The 19523-nt window shown below is 43.0% G+C and overlaps 1 protein-coding gene across 1 annotated transcript in view; it reads right to left on the minus strand.

The window, feature by feature from the left end:
* TENM1 (teneurin transmembrane protein 1) overlaps positions 1-19523 on the minus strand; it is a 1260898-nt gene that overhangs the window by 1166946 nt on the left and 74429 nt on the right. Inside the window, exon 4 of the mRNA XM_075435330.1 lies at positions 18068-18164. The gene's annotated coding sequence lies outside the window, so the exon portion shown is untranslated. The remainder of the gene's footprint in view (positions 1-18067; positions 18165-19523) is intronic.

Raw genomic sequence — 19523 nt, forward strand, 5'->3', positions numbered from 1 at the left:
CTCAGGGCTCTGCAGGACCTCTTATTTTCCATGGCGATACCACATACAGCAGGTACTGACCCCAAGTCAAATGGCTGTAATGTGATTTGAATGTTGCTTTCAGATTTGTTTTTTTCTTCTGACCACTGAATGTCACTTGAGGTGCTTCTCCTCTTACAAACACATTTCTTATATCATCACGTCAGATATATTAACCTTTTGTCTCTCTCTACCCATATTTACTGTTGTGTTCTAAAACTCATTTCTTCCTCCAGGTTTCAGAATAATAAGCACCCATTAGCTTCTCATAAATGTCCTTACAAATATTTAAAATTACTCTTTCCATTTTCTGATCTAACCTTGCCTCTCTCTTCTGTCATTTACTTCTTCGTGGCTTCATTAAAACAAGACGTGTCCCCTTTTGACTGACATCACCTGAAGAAATATGCTTATCAGCTGGAAAGGAGCTAGAAAACAAAAGACCTGACCGTAAACCACCAATGCCCCAAAAATATTTCACATATCAGAAATGCTACTTCCACCTCTGAGAGAACCAAGTAAGCGAGAGGATTTGAAGAGACCTGTCTACAGTTCTGGATGGCTATGTTTGACAAGGAAAGAGGGGGATTTAACAGCAAAGGCGGATGATATAAGCAAAATCAAAGAATGTGGCTTGTTTACCTGATTAAGGAAATAAAAGTTCTCCTAACAGTATAGCATTCGGACAGACATCAGAACAGAAGCAAAATCATATACACTAAAGACGAGAACTAAGGAGCAAAAGCCTTCACGTTAAAAGTCACTCAAAGGTTCTGAATCAACAGAGAAACATGGGAGCCGTAAGGATGCAAACACCTTTTTTTTCTTCCCCTTGTAAAACTGGGCTTGATAAACTTAAGGAAGAAACTATACGGTATACACTTGTAACAGCAGGGCATTAGACACCGACATGGGGATCAAGAAGATGCTGAACATGCCAGTGTTTAAATGAAAGAAAGATGCTCAATGTAAACCTGGGGGTTATATAGACAGACAAGATTACACTATTCGGCATGGAGTATTTGCAAGAAAAAACAGACCAGGACAGATAAAAGCCATACATTTGTAAGGATGAAAGCCTTCTGCTCAGGGGGAAATAAATGCTGACTGCTTTGGGGGAGAGAGGGAGAGAGAGAGAGAGACAGAGAGACAGAGAGAGAGAGACTGGAGAGAGTTGTTATTCCCAGAGTGTTAGATGCGTTTCTGAGCACTCCAGCTCTAACACAGATGGGGGCAGCCAGTTCTGAGGGGCAGGAACAGGACATGGTTTGCTCTACCACGAATGAGGTTACATTTGAGAAGGATCTCCAACAAGGATGTGCCCCTTCTGAAAACACAAACCATCTCCCAGAGGCTCTTACTAAGCTGTGTCATAGACAAGTTTCACGCTAATACTTCAGCATCACCGTTTCATCAGTGCAGTTAAGAGAAGACTAAGACAAGCAGAAAAATAAGAACCATGGCTCAGAAGTCCTTGCTTCATTATATATGTCTTTGGAAAGTCCTAGATAAAATGAATTCTGAGTCCAACTGCGTTTGAAAAACAAAAATACCTACAAGCTCTCAGCTGGACTGTTTCAAAAGGTGTCCCAAAAAATGACCAAAAGCAAAGACCGGAAAATCTTGATCTCGCTGAACTTAAATAATCGAACTGCCATTAACTTCCAGGGTACAAGTCTCAACCCAGGAATCACAGCAAGAGGCAGTGAAGGGGAAGTAGCAAAAGATGGGCATGGCACAAGCACACATGCTGAAGCTAGTTCTCCAGCTCACAAGATGATGTCACTGTTATATACACAACATCAGGATGCCTGTAAGCGAATAGAATTATTCATCATATTTTTCTTCCTCCGTCTTTCTGGGTGTTTGGGTTGGGTTTTGTTTTGTTTTCGATTACAGTCTGGAGGAATAAAATCTTGTATACAATAGCTGCAGAAGGAGCATTCAGACCCGAACCTTGTATCTTCAACCCATCTCCTTGTGGATCATCTCAAAACTGTTTCACAGAATCATTTGCCATTGCCTGTCATCTTCGAGAGACTCCAGTACTTGGAAGCTGCAGCAGAGGCTTTCCCTAAAGTCTCTCATGAAAACAGCAACTTTAATTTATAAATCAAATCTTCAGTCCTTGAGTTGGCAGGAGAAAGATGGATACAACTATAAATAAAAGGATCTCAATGTAGAAAATAAGTCTGAAAAAAATTAACTTTAGAAAAAATAGGAAAATGGATGTTTGATTATGCAGAGCAGACCCTGTCTGAAAGCTTGGCATGGGTAACACCGTGCCAGACTAGAGCACAGAGTGTAAGCACACATCGCTGGCCGGATGCAGCAAGAAACAAATCTCGTTCACATGTATCAAACCAGGCAGAGCAGGTGAACAGAAATTAATTAATTAACAGTATATTATTAACAAGCTTAATGAGGAAATCTAAAATTGCAACTGATAATAACCAGAGGGAAAATTATTAATACTCAGGTGCACCTAAGGTTAATTTTCTTTCTGTTTTTCCACAGTGAAAGATAACCACCAATTCTTTAAACAAATCTTCACCACAATGTCACACACTGAGCAGTGCACGAGCCTTAGCAATAGGGAGGCAGCTTCTTTGTGGCAGCAGCTGCTCCGTGCCATCATGCTGCGTCTGAACATGAGGAAGAACTTCTTCCCTCTGAGGGTGATGGAGCCCTGGAAAAGGCTGCCCAGGGAGGCTGTGGAGTCTCCTTCTCTGGAGATATTCAAGACCCGCCTGGACGCGGTGCTGTGCAGCCTGCTCTGGGTGACCCTGCTTCAGCAGAGGGTTGGACCAGATGACCCACAGAGGTCCCTTCCAACCCCGACCAGTCTGTGATTCTGTGATTTAAAACCTGGTGTTAGAACTCACAGCACAGTAAAGTTTATCAGTCCAAAGTAAGCAACAAGAGACACGTCTCGATCCTAGGCAATGATGACCAGTTAGCGGAAATGTTTCTTCTCTCATTCTCTAGGGGATTTTGGCACTGTGACATGAAAAGGTGCCTTGCTACTTCATCCTGGTAATGGCCAGCTCTTCAGAGACTGATAACTAGATGCTAATGTTCAAACACTTATGAAGAATACAACATTTATTTTGGCCGGTCAGAACCAAAACACTGCCATTCGTGCTTCATACAGCTAGCAAATGTAAAATGCAACCCACCCCTCTAAAAGCATTAACCCTGCACACCCGATGAATGTATATAACATTCCACCATCCTTTATCATTTCATACCTTAGATTTCTGGTGTAGATGAATGAAATACAAACTGCCCAGCTAGTGTTGGGGTAGTAATGAAGGAGTTAACAACCCACCACTAAGAAAAAGAAACAAAATACTTTGTTTCCTCCACTTTGTCACTGTTTTGTAGTTCAACATTTACCACGAATTAATTACTAAAAGTCTCCATTAAGACTCTTAACATTTAGACTAAAAGTTCAGCATAAACTCAGGGTCACTGGTCACAGTGCTCCTGAGCAAGCAGTCTTATTGCTTGGAAGTAACCATGAATGTTAAAAGGTACAAGGCAAGTATAATCAGGAAATCAAATACAAAACTCTAAAAATATCCCCATGATCTATGCATGTAGCTGTGGTGTCTGACAAATTCAATTAAAACTGTCATACATCATTCCTACAATGTTATTGATAGAGACATAGCAATATTGAATTTTAATTATTCAGCCAGTATTGATCCCACAATAATCTGGTGAAAATCATCTCAGGTTGTCAGTACCCCTAGGAGACAACAGCTATTATCTAATTATAAATCACACTGTGTCATTTGATAAAAGGTTAGGACTTTCTTTTTACACATTTTTGCAGTCAGATTCTCATGTATAAATCAGAGTGACATGATTGTCTGCAAATGCTAATTATTTTCTTCCCATTGAGCATCTCTTCCATTACCATGACGGACTCATAAAAGTGAGCTCTTAGTGCATGTAGCAAATTCCCAGAGATGCAACAACAATTAAGGAATTGAGATTTCAGATTTTTATTCCATACTGACCTTGAGCAAGCAATTGTAACGCTCACAGGGTTTGCATTATCCCGAAGGAGAACACTGGGACAATATTTGCAGTGCCCACTCTTGCTAGACGCTTTCAGATTCTCAGAGGAAAGCTGCCGAACAGCAGCAAACTTCCCTTTTCAGCTCTTACGCGAAGACAAAGAGGCTGGCTAGTAATCCTGCAGAGTGCTCTCCTCTTCCAAAAATCTTCATTTCCCTCTGCGCCCTGCTGCTGCCGTCAGGGAACTGGACAGCTGACGCTATCTATCCATTTTATTCCCCTCCCCCTCAGACCCCAATTTACCTGGGGACAACAGGAGGACATGTCACCCTGCAGTGACGGCGGTGCGAGAGGCAGGGATGGCACCCCGGGGCCAGGGACACACGAATATCCCCCACCCACACACAACAGGCGCCCAGGACCCCTGTGACAGCTCTCGCTTGCCCACGCCACATCCCCTCCCTCCACCCAGCTCATTTGTCCCCCTTCTCTGTTCTGTGGGTGGCAAATGGCCCCGCTTTCAAGTAAGTTGTAAGGAGGGATGCAAGATGCCTTCTGGCTGTCACTTCACTGCCCATTCCCATGCCTGGCAATGCCAGGAAGCTTATTCTTTGGGCTAAGCAGTGTTCCCACAAGCTCCCCCCATGGCCTCTGGCGAGGAGACACCGACAGCTGAGAACAGCTATGATACACTGCTAACATAACGAAAACACCGAGAAGTTTGAGGTCATCTGGCATTATTCAGCAGCCCTGAAATAACCGCTCAAGGAAGTCTCCAGCAGTCCCTCGCAGACCCTCCCTCTTCATCTTGTATTATTTGGAAAAGACACCTCACATCCAAACAGACCTTTTATTACACCTGGTAATTTGGGCCCAGCGGAAGGAGCGCGCATTCCCAAATCAGGGAGACAGTCCTAGCAACTGTATTTTTTCCTTTTATGACAACTGGCTCTCAGCTCAAGCTCCCTCCGCTGACCACCAGCTGCAGCACGATCACGCGGGCAGAGAAGTGCCAGCCTATTTACTGCTTCAGAGATCGTAACCAGCTTCTCCAGCTCCGCTGAGAGACCCAAGGGCAACCAGTGCTGCTCCCCAAGTAAGGCAGTCAGAAGGAATCTTTACACACAATCCAATAGCATATGACAGACTGTATCCCTGCAGGGTACATTTATGTATAAGGAAAGAGGGTGATAAAAGTGCCTGATCATTGCTCCCTAAAATACAATGACTTAAACAACTGCAGCGATGGTCTGTAATAAACGCAGCATTCAGTGCCATTCTGGGACTCCCCTTTTTCCCCACACATGCCTTGAACTTTATGATACAGAAATAAGAATAAAATAAATGATCAGCGACAAATGACCTAAACTGAGAACATGAAATCTGAAAGGGGAGGTTAAATATTTAGAAAACTGTAAATGTCCTCCTTTAGATTTGAATTTTATCCGATTTGAAAATGTCACTATTGAGTCAAGGACAATTTAGAGACTAAAGAAATTTTTCAGCTGAAACAAGGGACATTTTGGTAAATCAGGTTCAAATGAGAAACATACACACAAAAGCTATCGCTTGGCACTCATTGCAGTCTGCAAGCGCTCAGTGGGCTGTGGGACTCACTTTATTTTGTCAGAGGACATTTTTACACTTGTACTGGAGACTTCCAAATTTGTGACTTTTTCTGCAGCTAATGGATTTCAGAGACTCCATAGGGAGACTGACTACAATCCTCCATCCCTAACACTGCCCTGCACTGAAGGATCTTTCAGAAAAAAAGGAGATACATTATTAGCAACAGCCTTACATTAGCACTTACCTTGGGCACTTTTGCAGGGGTGAGGCACAGTGCCCGCACATGGCACTACCAGAGACTTCCAGTAATATCATAGGTTTTAAGTCCTTTGGGGGACTGAGTTCTAGTTTGAATGGAGAATTGGCATGGAATAACCCAAAGACTTCCTTTCACTTCATTACCCAGAAAGCTAAAACGTGAGGTAGCATTAAAAGCTCCTCTAGCTAACCTTCGCATACTCACTTCTAGCAAGTCCAGATGAAGTCAGTACTGTCTTCACTCCCAATTGCTTCTTCACTCTTCATTTTCACTCTTTCAATTACCTCAAAAACCTCCCACACGATGCAGTATGACAAGCCACCACAAATAAGAGTAGAAAATCCCCAGCGTGATTCATTTGAGCTACCACACACTTCTCAGTCACTTTTCATACCTCCGCCAAGTTCATCTCAGCCCTCTCAAAAAGAAAGCTGCGTGTCCTAAGCCACTGCTGTCCTGAGCCACCTTGGTTCTTTTTAAATACTTCACTTTATGACTCCTTTCTATCTTTATAGGTCCTTTCTATTTTCAGTCCTTGCTGTACACCATGTCGCTCTCTGTGACCAGTTCTTTTCCATATTTAACCTCATGTATTCATAACTACCGGCGCTTTTTGGTTTTTACTCTGAACTGAACTTCTCACTTTGCTTCCTCTCTATGTTGTGCCAAAAACTTCATGAACATATAAATATACCAGGAAACACAGTCGCAGCAGGGTGTAGAGTTATGTGTTGTTACTCTATTAGCATGAGTGACACAAAGCCAAAACGACCCTCCAGAAGGCACCTAAAGCAAAACAATGCCAGGAAACGCCAGGCTCACCACACACCATTTCTTCCCGTTCTGCCTGCAGAAACGTTTGACTTTCCCATCACGGCCCAGTTCTCCCTGTCCAAGCCCACCGGTAACTCTAGATTAGACTTGCACACACGTCACCACAGATTTACAGGTCATGGGTGGTGGCGCAGAAAGCACTGTTTCCTTCTTTGCATGGTGACCCAGGTACCTCAGGTCTGACTTAAGAGGAAAAGCTGCACTGTCTGCAATCCAAAACTGAGCTTATGCCTAGCAACAAGGGAAAAAAATGTGTGCCAAAACACAGAAGAAAACCTGCCTGCTCATTTTGAGGCAAATGCAAAGTTGTAAAGAAACCCACATTTTAAACAATCCAAGGGTTTTTGAAAACTTGAGGACCCATGTAGTTGGAAAAGGTTACATGCTTAAAGGCTTGAATTATCCCAGACAAACGACTACATTTCACAGGCAATACAAAAACCTACTGACTGAGTAATGGCAGCTCACAGGCGTACAGAAAATCTGCATCTAACCAAAGGCAAAAAATGAAGCAGAAATTAAAGCACGACTGTGAAGCGTTTGGCTTGGAGAAGTTTCCCAGAGAGGCCATCCATCAAATCCCGCACTATGCACAAACATGGTCTCAGACCCACACAACATGTAACATTTTCTCATCATCGAGACACTTGGCATTGTTTCACGTGTCTAATTTTGTGTGATTTTTTTCCTAAAATTTAAGCTGCTATTCAGTCATATGTATTTTAAACCTTTTGACTGTAACAGCGTATTTCAATATTCTGTGAAATGCAGTATCAATGATTTAGAGAATAACAGCACAAATAAGATAGATTTCCAAATGGTATATGATAACTTTTGATAAATAACAAACGACATACTATCAGTGCCTTTGGGTCCTACTGTATTACAGTAGCTTGTGCACTTGCCCTAAAAATGTTGCTGCTGCATCTTGGTACATCTTTCTATCCACCTGTCTTCCTAGACTACGTGATACAAGCACTTCAAAACTGTGAAGGTCTCAGCAGAAGTCATTGAATAAAACACTAGGTGTGACAAACCAGAAAATCAAAATGACCCACACTCGCCTTAAGCTGCAGGACAAAAAAAAAAAAAAAAAAAAAAACCTTTCCACAAAAACTTCTATGTCTTTTTTTACAATTATCTCTCAAAGACTTCAGCATTTTTGTCAAAAAGCTAAACTGAAAAATTTTCATTCATTTCAACCAAACAATCTTAACATTACGATGACAAAAAGGAAATAGCCAGAAAGCTACTTTACGCTGAAATAGAACTTTGATAGAAAAAGTGTAGTAATGTTTGCAAACTGCAGCAGCACATTTTTAAACCAACCTGAACATGTATCTGAATTCTAGTCAAATCTCCTCTTTGCTGGTAGAGTATACAAGTTTTTTTTTCATCCAATGTCTGCACAATCAAGGGATCTGATTTAGTGCGGTACATATTGAACAAGCAATCAGACCCAGAAAGCAACAGAGCCCCTCAAGCAAACTAAGTGGCTTTCTGATGTCCCTGCTGACAGTGTTTCCCAGGAATTACCGAGAAGTGATAAAGACTCACAACGAGAGGCAGGAAGACAAAAGATGCGGTTGGACAGTAATAGCTGTTCCTTCTCCCTTTCTGCTGGACACGGAGGGAACATTAACCAGCCAGAGCTATGAACCCATCACATTTCAAACACTGAATTAAAAAATACTTGTTTTCAGAGAAACATAACAGGCCCACTAATCTATTCCTCTGTACAGGATGTTGGCCAGCTCTCCCGCACCACCACAGCCACACAGTCCAAGCTGCAGGAGGAAGATCCAACAGAATCAGCAATACGTGCAAGGTACAAAACGGATGACCAGATCATAGCCCCAGCCCCTTGGTGTAGCTCCCCGGATAATCCACTGCTTTGAACAGAATTGGAAGCATTACTGGATAACCAATTTGTCCCCATTTACTGTGGGCCATGGGGAGGTGGAGAACATTTACTATTTGTACCACTGATGAGCCAGCCTCTTCATCCATGATGCAACACTTCTCAGCTTGCCTCAGAAGGCAAAAGGCTGTTCTCATGTTCCAATCATGTCTATTATCACTACTGAAAGGTGCCTAAATAGCATGCAGGTGCAGAAACGTACTCCGGGGTGAATGCATTATTGGCTTCAGTGTCACAGAGGCTCAGATAAAGAGCCCACCAAATCAGACAAAGCTGATTTCAGTAGGATAAACACCTTGAAGAATATCCCATGATTACAGAGCAGGTTTTGAGGCACCACCACTTTTATTCAGGATGTGGCCTTAAGCAAGGACTTTCTGAAATTTCATAGAGCATACCAGGATCCTACCTTTGCAGTAAGCAAACTTTCATGGCCAAATTCACCAAGTATAAAATTTCTGTATCTGAAGGCAGAGAGGACTAACCCGTGTTGGAATCCAGGTTCTTCCCACACCCTCCTGCAGGTTCCTCAAGGCTCACACGACGATACCAGCTTCTCTCTCTGAACTATGCTGTAATTTCCATTCTATATCTAGAGCCGAATTCCCCAGTTCCAAGCTAAAGTCCATAAAAAGAGACACCAAAATTAAAAATTCTCTACACTGAAATGCAAAGGTTGCTGCCTGAATGACAGCAAACCATCGTTCTTCAGCTTCTTGTCCTGGCGTTACTGGGTCAGCTCAAGCAAAGCCACATGCTCCAACTTTATTCACAGATCGCTAGCTGAAACCTCTGTGAGAGTTCATACCTCCCTTATATCTTAGCCCACACCATCTGCCACAAGATTCATATCAACCTATAACAGACCAGGCAAAAAGTGGAAATAAAACAAAGAAGCCAGACAAAATGTTTGCTCTAAATTATTATAGGCAGCCGGTTGCAAACTTTGACTGATCTTCAGAGCCTCATCCGAGACTTCCTGATCCAAATTATTATATGAACCATGGGGCTGTTCTTCACTCCCCTGACAGCTGTAGCTGCTGCTGGGAGATTCTCCAGGATGATTCTGTGTATCACCAGGTGCCCTGGTCCTGCTACACCTGAGCATCCTTCTCCAGCAGCTCAAGTCAATTTTCAGAACTTTTTGAGTCTCTTTTACTGCTAAAACCTTGTGGGACCACACACATCATTCAGTGGGTTGAGATGATCTTATTTACTGTTTTGTGCTCAAAGATCCTTCCACCACAAGACAGGATAGAAAACACACAAAAAGCAACAGCCTCAATCAGCCCAGGATGGACAAGGACAGCACAACCTTGATTGCACTCAACTGATATTTTATGGCACGGGACAGGAAATGGAAAGGACTCCATTTCAGGCATAACGATAAGCTGCAAGAATTGGCTGAGGTGCTTGTTATAAAATAACTTATTTCTGTCTCTGTAAATATTTATCTATAAATAACATCAATGCCGTTTGTGGGTTTTTTTCCCCTCCTGATGGCTTTTGCTGCTATCACACTCACTTGACCCATTCATCTACCACAGCTGACCTGTGCAGAAACTTGTGCAGTAACCCCATCTTCTCTGTGTTTTCCTCATAGATCCACAACAAAGTGCAACATGGTGAAATAGCTCTGTCATTCAATTTACAGATGCAGCCAGAGATCCAGTTACTCTGAGTCCTCCAGGATTACTTTGCTCAATCTGTTTCACTCCAAGGGTGAAGAATGAATGCTTTGTGTTCGCTTTCTTTTTCCTTTTCTTTCCTCCCTTTTCTATGTTGAAGGAAATGAAGCCACATCCATTCCAATTATTACTACTATCTAAAGCCCTTCCCATAACGAGGCATATGGACAGCTAAACATGCACAAACTAATCAGCTTTTACTGCCTGATAAAGTGTCACACTTGTCGTGTTCCCTGATCAACCGAGCTTATTACTTCGCTGCATATGACGGCCACAAATTTGCATCTATTATCCACTGTCTGGAGATTTAAAAGCTTCCTGTTCTGCAAAGATTATCCATCAATGGAAGCAATTCTTAAGGGAGAGAAAAGAATATGTTAGTTCAGTGGTAGGTTGGCTAGGCAGGCCTTGTTGGATTTATCTTCTTAAATCTGCTACATTGAGTGAAACCATTGCAGCTGTTTTCATCCAACTAGCTCAGAACTGATTGGCAATGCATTAGTAATAATTGTACTAAACGCTCTTCCAAACCCTTAAGAACCTAAGTCAAATGGGACTTCTTTTTCTTTGGTTAAACAACAGTTCATTATGTGCCCATACAATCAAGCAGGTATCCGAGCAGATGTGAAGTACCTTTGGGTGCCACAGTGTCTGGCAATTTAAGAAACTGTTTCAACCTGCCATGCCATGGCCATGTCATCTGAGGCCCAGTCACCGAGGGGGAAAGCAGAGGTGGCAGAACAAGGCAGATCATGGGAAGTCAAGAGGCTCTACCTTGCTTATTTACCTTTCGAAGGGAGCAACTAGAGCTGCTCTTATTCTTAATTTTGCACCTTAGAGGAACGGAATAAAGGTGAAAAATCCTCTTTAATGAGTTGGCTAGTGTTTTGGTTTCGGCTGCCGCCGGCAACAAAAGCGCCACGCGGCGGCCCCTCCCCCCGCCGGCGTGCGGAGGAGAATGGAAAGAAAAAGGCAGAAACTGGTGGGTCGGGATAAGGGCAGTTTAACAGAACAGCAAACAGAGGGAAAACAGGAACAACAACGATACAGATAAGGAGAAAACACAACCACGAACCGTACAACAACCGCTCTCCCGAAACCGGACCGGCGCTGCGCCCGCCCAAGCCGCGAGTGCCTTCCCGCCGCGCCGCCCCCCCCACCGGAACCCAGCGTGACGTCACATGGTATGGAATACCGGGCTCTGTTTGGCCAGGTGGGGTCAGCCCCCACCCCCCGGCTGTGCCCCTTCCTGGAGTCCGGTGAAAATTAACCCTGTCCTGGCCAAACCCAGGACAGCTAGAGCCTCTTGTTCTCCATTTCCTCCCTTTGGAGCAAGGGAGCCCACATCATCTCTGCTGTTCCGCTGTAGTCAGCAGTTCCCACTGCCCACAGTTTTGATGAAGCGATCTGTCCTCCTTCCTCAAATGAGTTCATGTGACTTTAAAAAAGACAACTAAAAGCCCTTTGTCATGTCCTAATCTACAAGTGCTCTTGTGGGGTTTTTCCTCCACAATTTAGTTGCCTCTTATGTTTTGGGATGTTTGTTAAGGATTCACTCTCTCTAGAATACTGCATCCAACACATTCTCCTCTTCAGCAATGCACAAGTGACTCCAAAACGTATGTCCCTCTTCATTCCAAATGTACCATTTATCATACTTAATTAAATTTGCAAGAGATTCTGGGCATAACTCTACTCGCCAGCACAGGACTCTGTGGTGCCACACTCCACTGCATAGCAAGTAACCAACTCCTCATCTCAAGCATGTACTTTTACATGCTAATGCATAGCTATGCAGTAAGTCTCCAAAAATAAATTACAGATAATCTTTACCTATTTACATATTCCAAACAGAGGAAGGAACAACTGGAAATCAGAGCCAGTTTATCTTGCAAGCGTCAGGGCTAATCCATGTGGGGTTCTACAATGTTAATTCAATCTGGCTCCATTTTATTTTCTTGATAGTGCCAGTCTCCTTTCCTTCTCATTATTGCCTTCAGCCAGAAGAAAAAAAAAGGCTGATACTTATTCCAGCCATGAATCAGCAAACAGGAGATAGTACATGAGCATTCAGGCTGGCATCTTCCCTAAAGAGATTAATTGTGGCAGCGTGCTTGGCCTTCTGCCACTTTACACTCCTGCACAGCAATCTCTGATGGCATTTCTGTTTGCCATCCTGCCCCTCCAAATGAGCATAGATAGTTAGTGTAATTGTGCTCTCTAACAAGTCAGAAAGAGGGAATTAGCTGCCCTTTACCTTCTGCTCAGGTCAGCTAATCCTCAGGGTGGTCAGGCAAGCCGCAGGAGAGCGTTGTATAGAAATCATCACATCAGGCAGGCAGAGGGGCGAGTCCGTTACCAGCACTGGTACAAGCTGTCTCCAAATCCAGAGCGTGAGGCAGGAGCAGGGGGAGAGGGACAACAGAAGCAACGAGGCTGTTGGGTGTAGGAACAACCCTTCCATAGGCCTACAGCAATCGAAAGGAAAGCTGAACAACTGAATTCATCCTCTCGTTGATCTGCTCAGAAAGAATGGCACTACAGATTGAAAGTGTCAAAAAATGAGATTGTAACTGCCAATGCAATTCTCAATTGTACTGGCAAAGTGTATGAAGTGGCTGCCCCCTTTCTCCAATTCCTTTGCATATTCCAAAACAGATATGCCTAATCCCAGTAAAATAACGTACAGATTGCAAAACTCAACATGCTTGAGGTGATGTCTTTCAACAAATGTGTTAGAGCACTTAGTGACATTTATTCAGGCACTGGTAACGTTGGTGCTGCTGGTGAATAAACACTCCTGCCTGGACTAATGCTGCACCGCCCTTCCTTATTCCAATCTTCACAAATACTAGCCTGATCATCACTGAACCAAATCAGAAGCTGTAGGAATCACAAAGTACCTCTGTATGGTGGACATTGAGCACCAGGATTTCTGGCAAAAACATGAATTCTCCATAATGGATTTTTTGATGAGCAGTAACAGTAAAACAGCAGAAACATCTAGTTAATTCTCAGTGATCATACACGTCAAGGTTGTGCAAGAAATGAAAGAATATGGAGAAAGCAGTAACAACTTTGTTGTGATAAGCAGTACTTTCATGCTTTGTAAGCTACCCCTTTGCCAAATATGTCTGTCATTCATAAAGGCAGAGCCATATAACAGGGGGAGAAAGAGAAATGTTAACTCCATTACACAGGCATAGCTGAGTGGCCCAGCAAATTGTGCAATAAAAGATCATTATTACTTATAATCCTGTTCAGGCAACTGACCTGTGCAGTTCAAGCACTGCCATCCTTGACCACAACGAACTTAAGAGTCATGATAAAATTACAGTAATTTTTCTAGTAAATCTCTTCTACCTCTAAAACACACAAATAAACCAGAATGAACCAGAGCTGCCACATGCTGCCATCTTATACGAAAACTACAGAAGACACCATGTGAAGAATGTATTTGCTATTTGTGGACCCCAAAAGAGAAAGATGGGGAAACATAACTCTCTCCAACTTAGTGACTGGGAAACTGAGGCAAACCACACTGCTTTGTGACTGTCGCACAGATCCAAACAGCAGCCAGCAGCCCAGTGTCTCACCCCTCTGCTCCAGCAGTTTATTCTTCACATTGCGCTGTCCCTTGAGACTAAGCGATTAAATATTTATAAGGGAAGAACAGAAGTAGTACTTAGAAGAGGAGAACATTAAGTAAGGAGAAAAAAAAAAAACAAAGAGAAACAGGCAAAATCTTTTATAAACTAGAAACAAACCATCACTGCTGTTAAATAGTCTGTAACCAAGGGTACTGTGCCATTCTCTCAGGTCTCTTTCACCCAAACTACTTAATTCCAGGGGGATTTCGCTTTACAGGTTTAATTCACTCTGTGAAGGTAACAAAAGATAAGCCCTTCATTGAGACCATTTCCCTTTATGGCTCTGCTCATGAGACTTGAGCTGAGTTCTGCCCTGGAGAAGAGGCACTCCAATCTCTATTGATAGCAAAAATACAGTGAGATGCAAGTCCCAATTTAACTGTGACTATTTAAATCACTGCAAAATAAACTGTTTCCCCAGGAGCTTCTTGAAGTAAAATGGAAGTCAAAACTATTTTTTATTCAAGTAAACAAACTGGAAGAGTAGACAATCTCATTAATGAAAAACACTAAAAATAGCCGAAAGAATAATTCCAAGAGTTGCAAACACGACACACTGTAGAATATGGAGTGGCAGCTGATTAGCAGTCCTATCCTTATTTTCTAATGGTGTGTAATTAACGCTTTTTTAAAGAAGATGCACATGGCATTTCTTCAAACTAAGCACAGGCTCTGTTTGCTTAAGACACGGGGCTTCATTCTTATCTCAAACATGTTGCAATGCCAGGACGTGTCCTTTCTTAAGGCTGTGTTCTCAAATAACCGCTGTACCACATTTCAACACCACTATGCTCATTCTCTGAAAAATCTTTTAGAATGTCACAGAAAGGAGTCTTTTTAACATTTCAATCATTATCTTTTTTGTAAAAAGGAATGCATAATACCAAGAGTATATTTGCCAAGGAAGCTGACTGATTTATTCGAATATTTGCACAGCTTTTGCAGCAAATCTTCTTCACTGTTTCTTCTGCATTTTCAGATCAGAGAAAAAAACAAAGTATTTCAGTAGCATACCAATGGAGCAAACAATACCAGCCCCAAGGGAGCGGGGAGTAAGAAAAAGCCTAAAAATACATACACACAGGAAGAACAGAAACCAACTTTTTCAACTAAGGGAATAATTTCATGCCATCATGGACCTTACTGCAACAGAGTTAGAACAAAACCACACAAGATAAGATGTCATAAGGCTGAACATCAGCAAAAAAGTAATAATGTTATGTAATAATAATAAGTAATAATGTTATGTAATAATAATATGCCCTCTGGTGAAGAGCTTAACACAGTGTCCTGGTTTCGGCTGGGATAGAGTTAATTTTCTTCGCAGTAGCTGGTATAGTGCTGTGGTTCGGATTTAGTATGAGAAGAATGTTGATAATACACTGATGTTTTCAGTTGTTGCTAAGCAGTCAAGGCGTTTTCTGCTTCTCATCTCACCCCACCAGCGAGCAGGCTGGAGGTACACAAGAAGCTGGGAGGGGACAGAGCCAAGACAGCTGATCCCAACTCACCAAAGGGATATCCTATACCATACAACACCATGTGCAGCATATAAAGCTGGCAGAAGAAGGAAGGGGCAGACTTTCGGAGTGATGGTGTTTGTTTTCCCAAGTAACCGTTACACATGATGGAGCCTGCTTTGGTGGAGATGGCTGAACACCTGCCTGCCGATGGGAAGTAGCGAGTTAATTCCTTGTTCTGCTTTGCTTGTGGGTGCAGCTTTTGCTTCACCTATTAAACTGTCTTTATCTCAACCCACGAGTTTTCACACTTTTACGCTTCTCATTCTCTTCCCCATCCCACCAGGGCGGAGTGAGCGAGCGGCTGCACAGGGCTGAGCTGCTGGCTGGGGTTAAATCATATACACACAGTGTGCTAAAAGTTCAGAGAGTTACAGCATGAAGTGAACTTTGGTCCATATCCCAAAAAGTCATCTTACTGCTCCCATTACCAATTATCTCAATTAATCAATAAGAACTTTTTTTTTTCCACATGAATGTGAGCTTTTGCATCAATGCTGCTAACATCACTGTGCATCCCACAACAAACAGACGGTGCACATGTGTATGTGTGGCTGGCTGTTCTCCCCACAGCATATTTCTTTGAGCAATAAGGCATTAAGCCTCCACACTGAGGTCCTCCAGAACGACGGAACTAATGTGATCTGAATTCAAAGACAAACACTTCAAACGGCATGGAGCTTGCATTTGGGGAAAAGTCACCTGGATGGAAAGGATTTCAGCTTGGAAAATCCTACAGAGAATGAAATTGGAAATTAACCTGGGTCTAAAGAAACCTGGGAATGAAATGTGTTTGAGCCCCATCTTTTTTATTCCATACTTCATAAGGCATACCCCTCACCTCACCCAAATACCTGTGAGAAAGAGGAACATGAGGGCCGAAAAGCTTGTAAGTGTCCTGCCCTGCCCTATTTGCTATTTTTCATTTGGAAGCATCAAACCACCCATTTGCAACTAATTCCAGGAAAGGCCATGGGAAAGGAATCAGAGGGAAACTGCCTTGCTCCCCCCTGCTCACAGAGAGAAGCAATCACACCTGCTGGGAAAGCTTTGCTGGAGGGGAGAGCTAAGATTACACCTGTGGGCTGTCCCCTCCTCCTAACCCTTTCCTTCAAAGCCCAGGCATGTGGCTCTGCTTGTGACAGTCTTCTTGCCATCTCAGGGCAAGAATGACAGAGGCAAGCAGAAGTTCACAGGGAAAGAAAACTGTTTTCTCTTGTATTCCTGCACAGCCATTTAGAGCCAGACCCTGATCCCAAAAGTTTCATAAGGATAAACAAGAAAGTCAACAGTTCAGATTATTTTCTTAGGTTGGCATCAGAACAGCAGTGAAAATACCAAAGCTAAGGGAGAACAGAGCTGAAATATGGGAGACAGCAGAACTGAATGGCTTGGAGTTACTTTTACACACTCTCTCTGCAATCTGGATCACCAGCTTTTCTGTTGAGATATACTAGAATTTTGCATATTGTCAGGCATTTGAGGAAGCAAAACATGTTGAAGTATGTAACATCATATTCTATCTAGCAGAAGACTTTATTCTACTGGCAGAAATATGCATTTTTTAAATTCTTAAATTGCATGCACAGCAGCTGATTAAATGTCTAACTAAACTTCAGGCAGTCAGAAACCGCTCTAAAAATCTTATATTGGAGTGAAAAGTGAAGGACAGACAAGTGCAGTCAGGTGTATCCACACATGCAGTCAGCAGTGTCTCACCTCATGGGAAGAGGCGTTGCAGGTTTTCCTCTGTAAGGCCCCCCGTTATAACAGCTGGGCACACTGCACAGACCTGGGCCCGCAGCAGGAAGGGCTGCTGAGCAAGACACGCACGCCTGAAGTCCTGCTGGGTCACCATTTTTTCAACCCCCTCCTTAGAAGAGGGCCTTCTCACACTTTTCCTCCACAGAGCAGAAGCAAAGTTAAAAGGAAAAGAGGCTGCTCTTAGTGACGTGATCCAGTGAGGGACAGTCAATGCTGCTGATCCTCATAATTTTTTGGTTTTACCCAGGAATGTGATGCAGACTAGGGCCTGTAGGTACTGCAAGAATAAAGTTTTCTTTTGCGTCACATTGTGGAAGAGACTACTACAGGTAAGGAACCATTACCCCTTTTAAAAGTGGGACTTAAAAAAAAAAAAATCAAGTCCCTCTTAAAACACTTCCCACACATACACATACACCTCTGGGGTTCTAGCAAGGCTTCTGGAGCCAGAAATCACAAGAAGAAAAGCACCACAATGTAGAAGTAGAAAACAAATGGATCTACTGTTTAACTCACCGGGCTGGTGAGCCAGGAAGCTCATTACAATGCTAATGACTTCCCTTTTGACTCCAGGCAGGTCCCTTACAAGTAAGCCCAGCCACACATGAATTTGTAGCTAAAATCAGGTACTGCAACCTCATGCCTTGAGGTCTCGGTATGGGACTCTGAATCCTGCCCTTTTTTCCATGTTGCCTGTGCAATACCCAGGGAGCAAGACCAGTCCAGCATGAATTTTGCAACAGAAAGTTTTCACTCAGTGTGTACTTGGCATGTGCCAAAAGTGCATGAGAAGTCACAGACAGAAGAACACCTACCTTCGAGACTCTCATTTCACTCAGAAGCAAGCTGGTATCACACCTTCTCAGCTCTGTGAAGACAGAGACACTCTGGGCCAAAGCAGAACTCTCAGTGCTGGAAAACAAAATTAAAATCAAGACATGAGTCAACTACAAGACTTTAAACATCTTCACTGCTGGGTGACAGCTAAGCAGACTTTCAGGATCAGTACTTTGGATGGGGCATCCAACTTTTCACTAAGCCCCTACCCTCAGCTTGGGCTCAGATCTCAGTTCTTCGCCTACAAAAGAGGGCGAACGCGATTTGCCTGTTTTGCGGGAGGCTGTGGGAATAGTGCTAAGATATTGAAAGAGCGTCAGTCGTAAGGACCCGGGAAATCCTGGAATCCAACAAATTGAATATTAGTGTAGAAAAATGTTGTGGTGGCTTCAATAGAGAGTATCCTGCTGGTTAAAATTTTTTCTGGTTTATGATGTTAAAATCTCTCTGTGCAGCAGTATATAAATTTTAATGATAATTATTTTTAATGACTGTTTGCTTCAAGATGTAATACAACTACTATTACTCCAATTATCCTTTATTACTGTAACAGTGTTCAAAAACTACAGTATTCAAAAGCCACAAACTACTCAGCAAACAAAAATGCTTTTCTGGCTGGGCAGTGGCTTTCATTATTTCTCCCTTCACGCAATCATTTACTGCTACTGCCTCATTCTTCAGAGATATCTTCTGCAGAAAGAAAAAACAAACAGGGAAATAATCAGGATTAAAATTCCTTTCTCTGAGTTCCTGCCATAAGGATCACTCTGTTGCTACCCAGATGAGCTGGCCCTCTCTGGCCTTCCAGACTGTGCTTGTGGCATTATGCTGCCTATGCTGTACCTGAGTCAATGGGAGAGAACATAAAGCAGGCTCCAAGGCACTGATTGAAGCAGCACCTCCTGCCTAAGTAGCAAAATCTGCTGATGGAAAAGATCCCAAGGAGCAGCTCGTGTGCTGTTTGCAGCAGAGCCACAGGTGCTCTCCATCAGCAGCAGGCAACCAGGCAGCACCAGGCACTCTGGCAGGACTGAGGGACTTGAATCCTGCTTTTATCGTAGGATTAGACACTACAGCCACTGTGCACCAGCAGATTTTTTATAAAGAAAACAGAGACAGCACAGCACCCCTCTAGGAATACACTTAGCATGGACAAGCTCATTTATTCCCAGCAGTTGTTTATCACTCTGTACCTTTCCTGCAGCGAGACAAAAGACAGGATTTGAACATGAAACGGCTTAAACTTTACACTGGAAATGGGGGTGCAGGGTCCGGATTCCCTCCCCAGATATACTGCAAGACTTGTGTGAGGCCTTGGGCAGCCTGTTTCTCTCCTGCACCTCAGCAGTCCTCTACAGAAACCAGACATACTGGTATGCAGTGTGACAGCCTACTAATGACAGGTTTAATGTTAAATTTCAGCTGTGTGAGATC

This window comes from Opisthocomus hoazin, chromosome 14, assembly GCF_030867145.1.
Source record: "Opisthocomus hoazin isolate bOpiHoa1 chromosome 14, bOpiHoa1.hap1, whole genome shotgun sequence".
NCBI classification, from domain to species: domain Eukaryota; kingdom Metazoa; phylum Chordata; class Aves; order Opisthocomiformes; family Opisthocomidae; genus Opisthocomus; species Opisthocomus hoazin.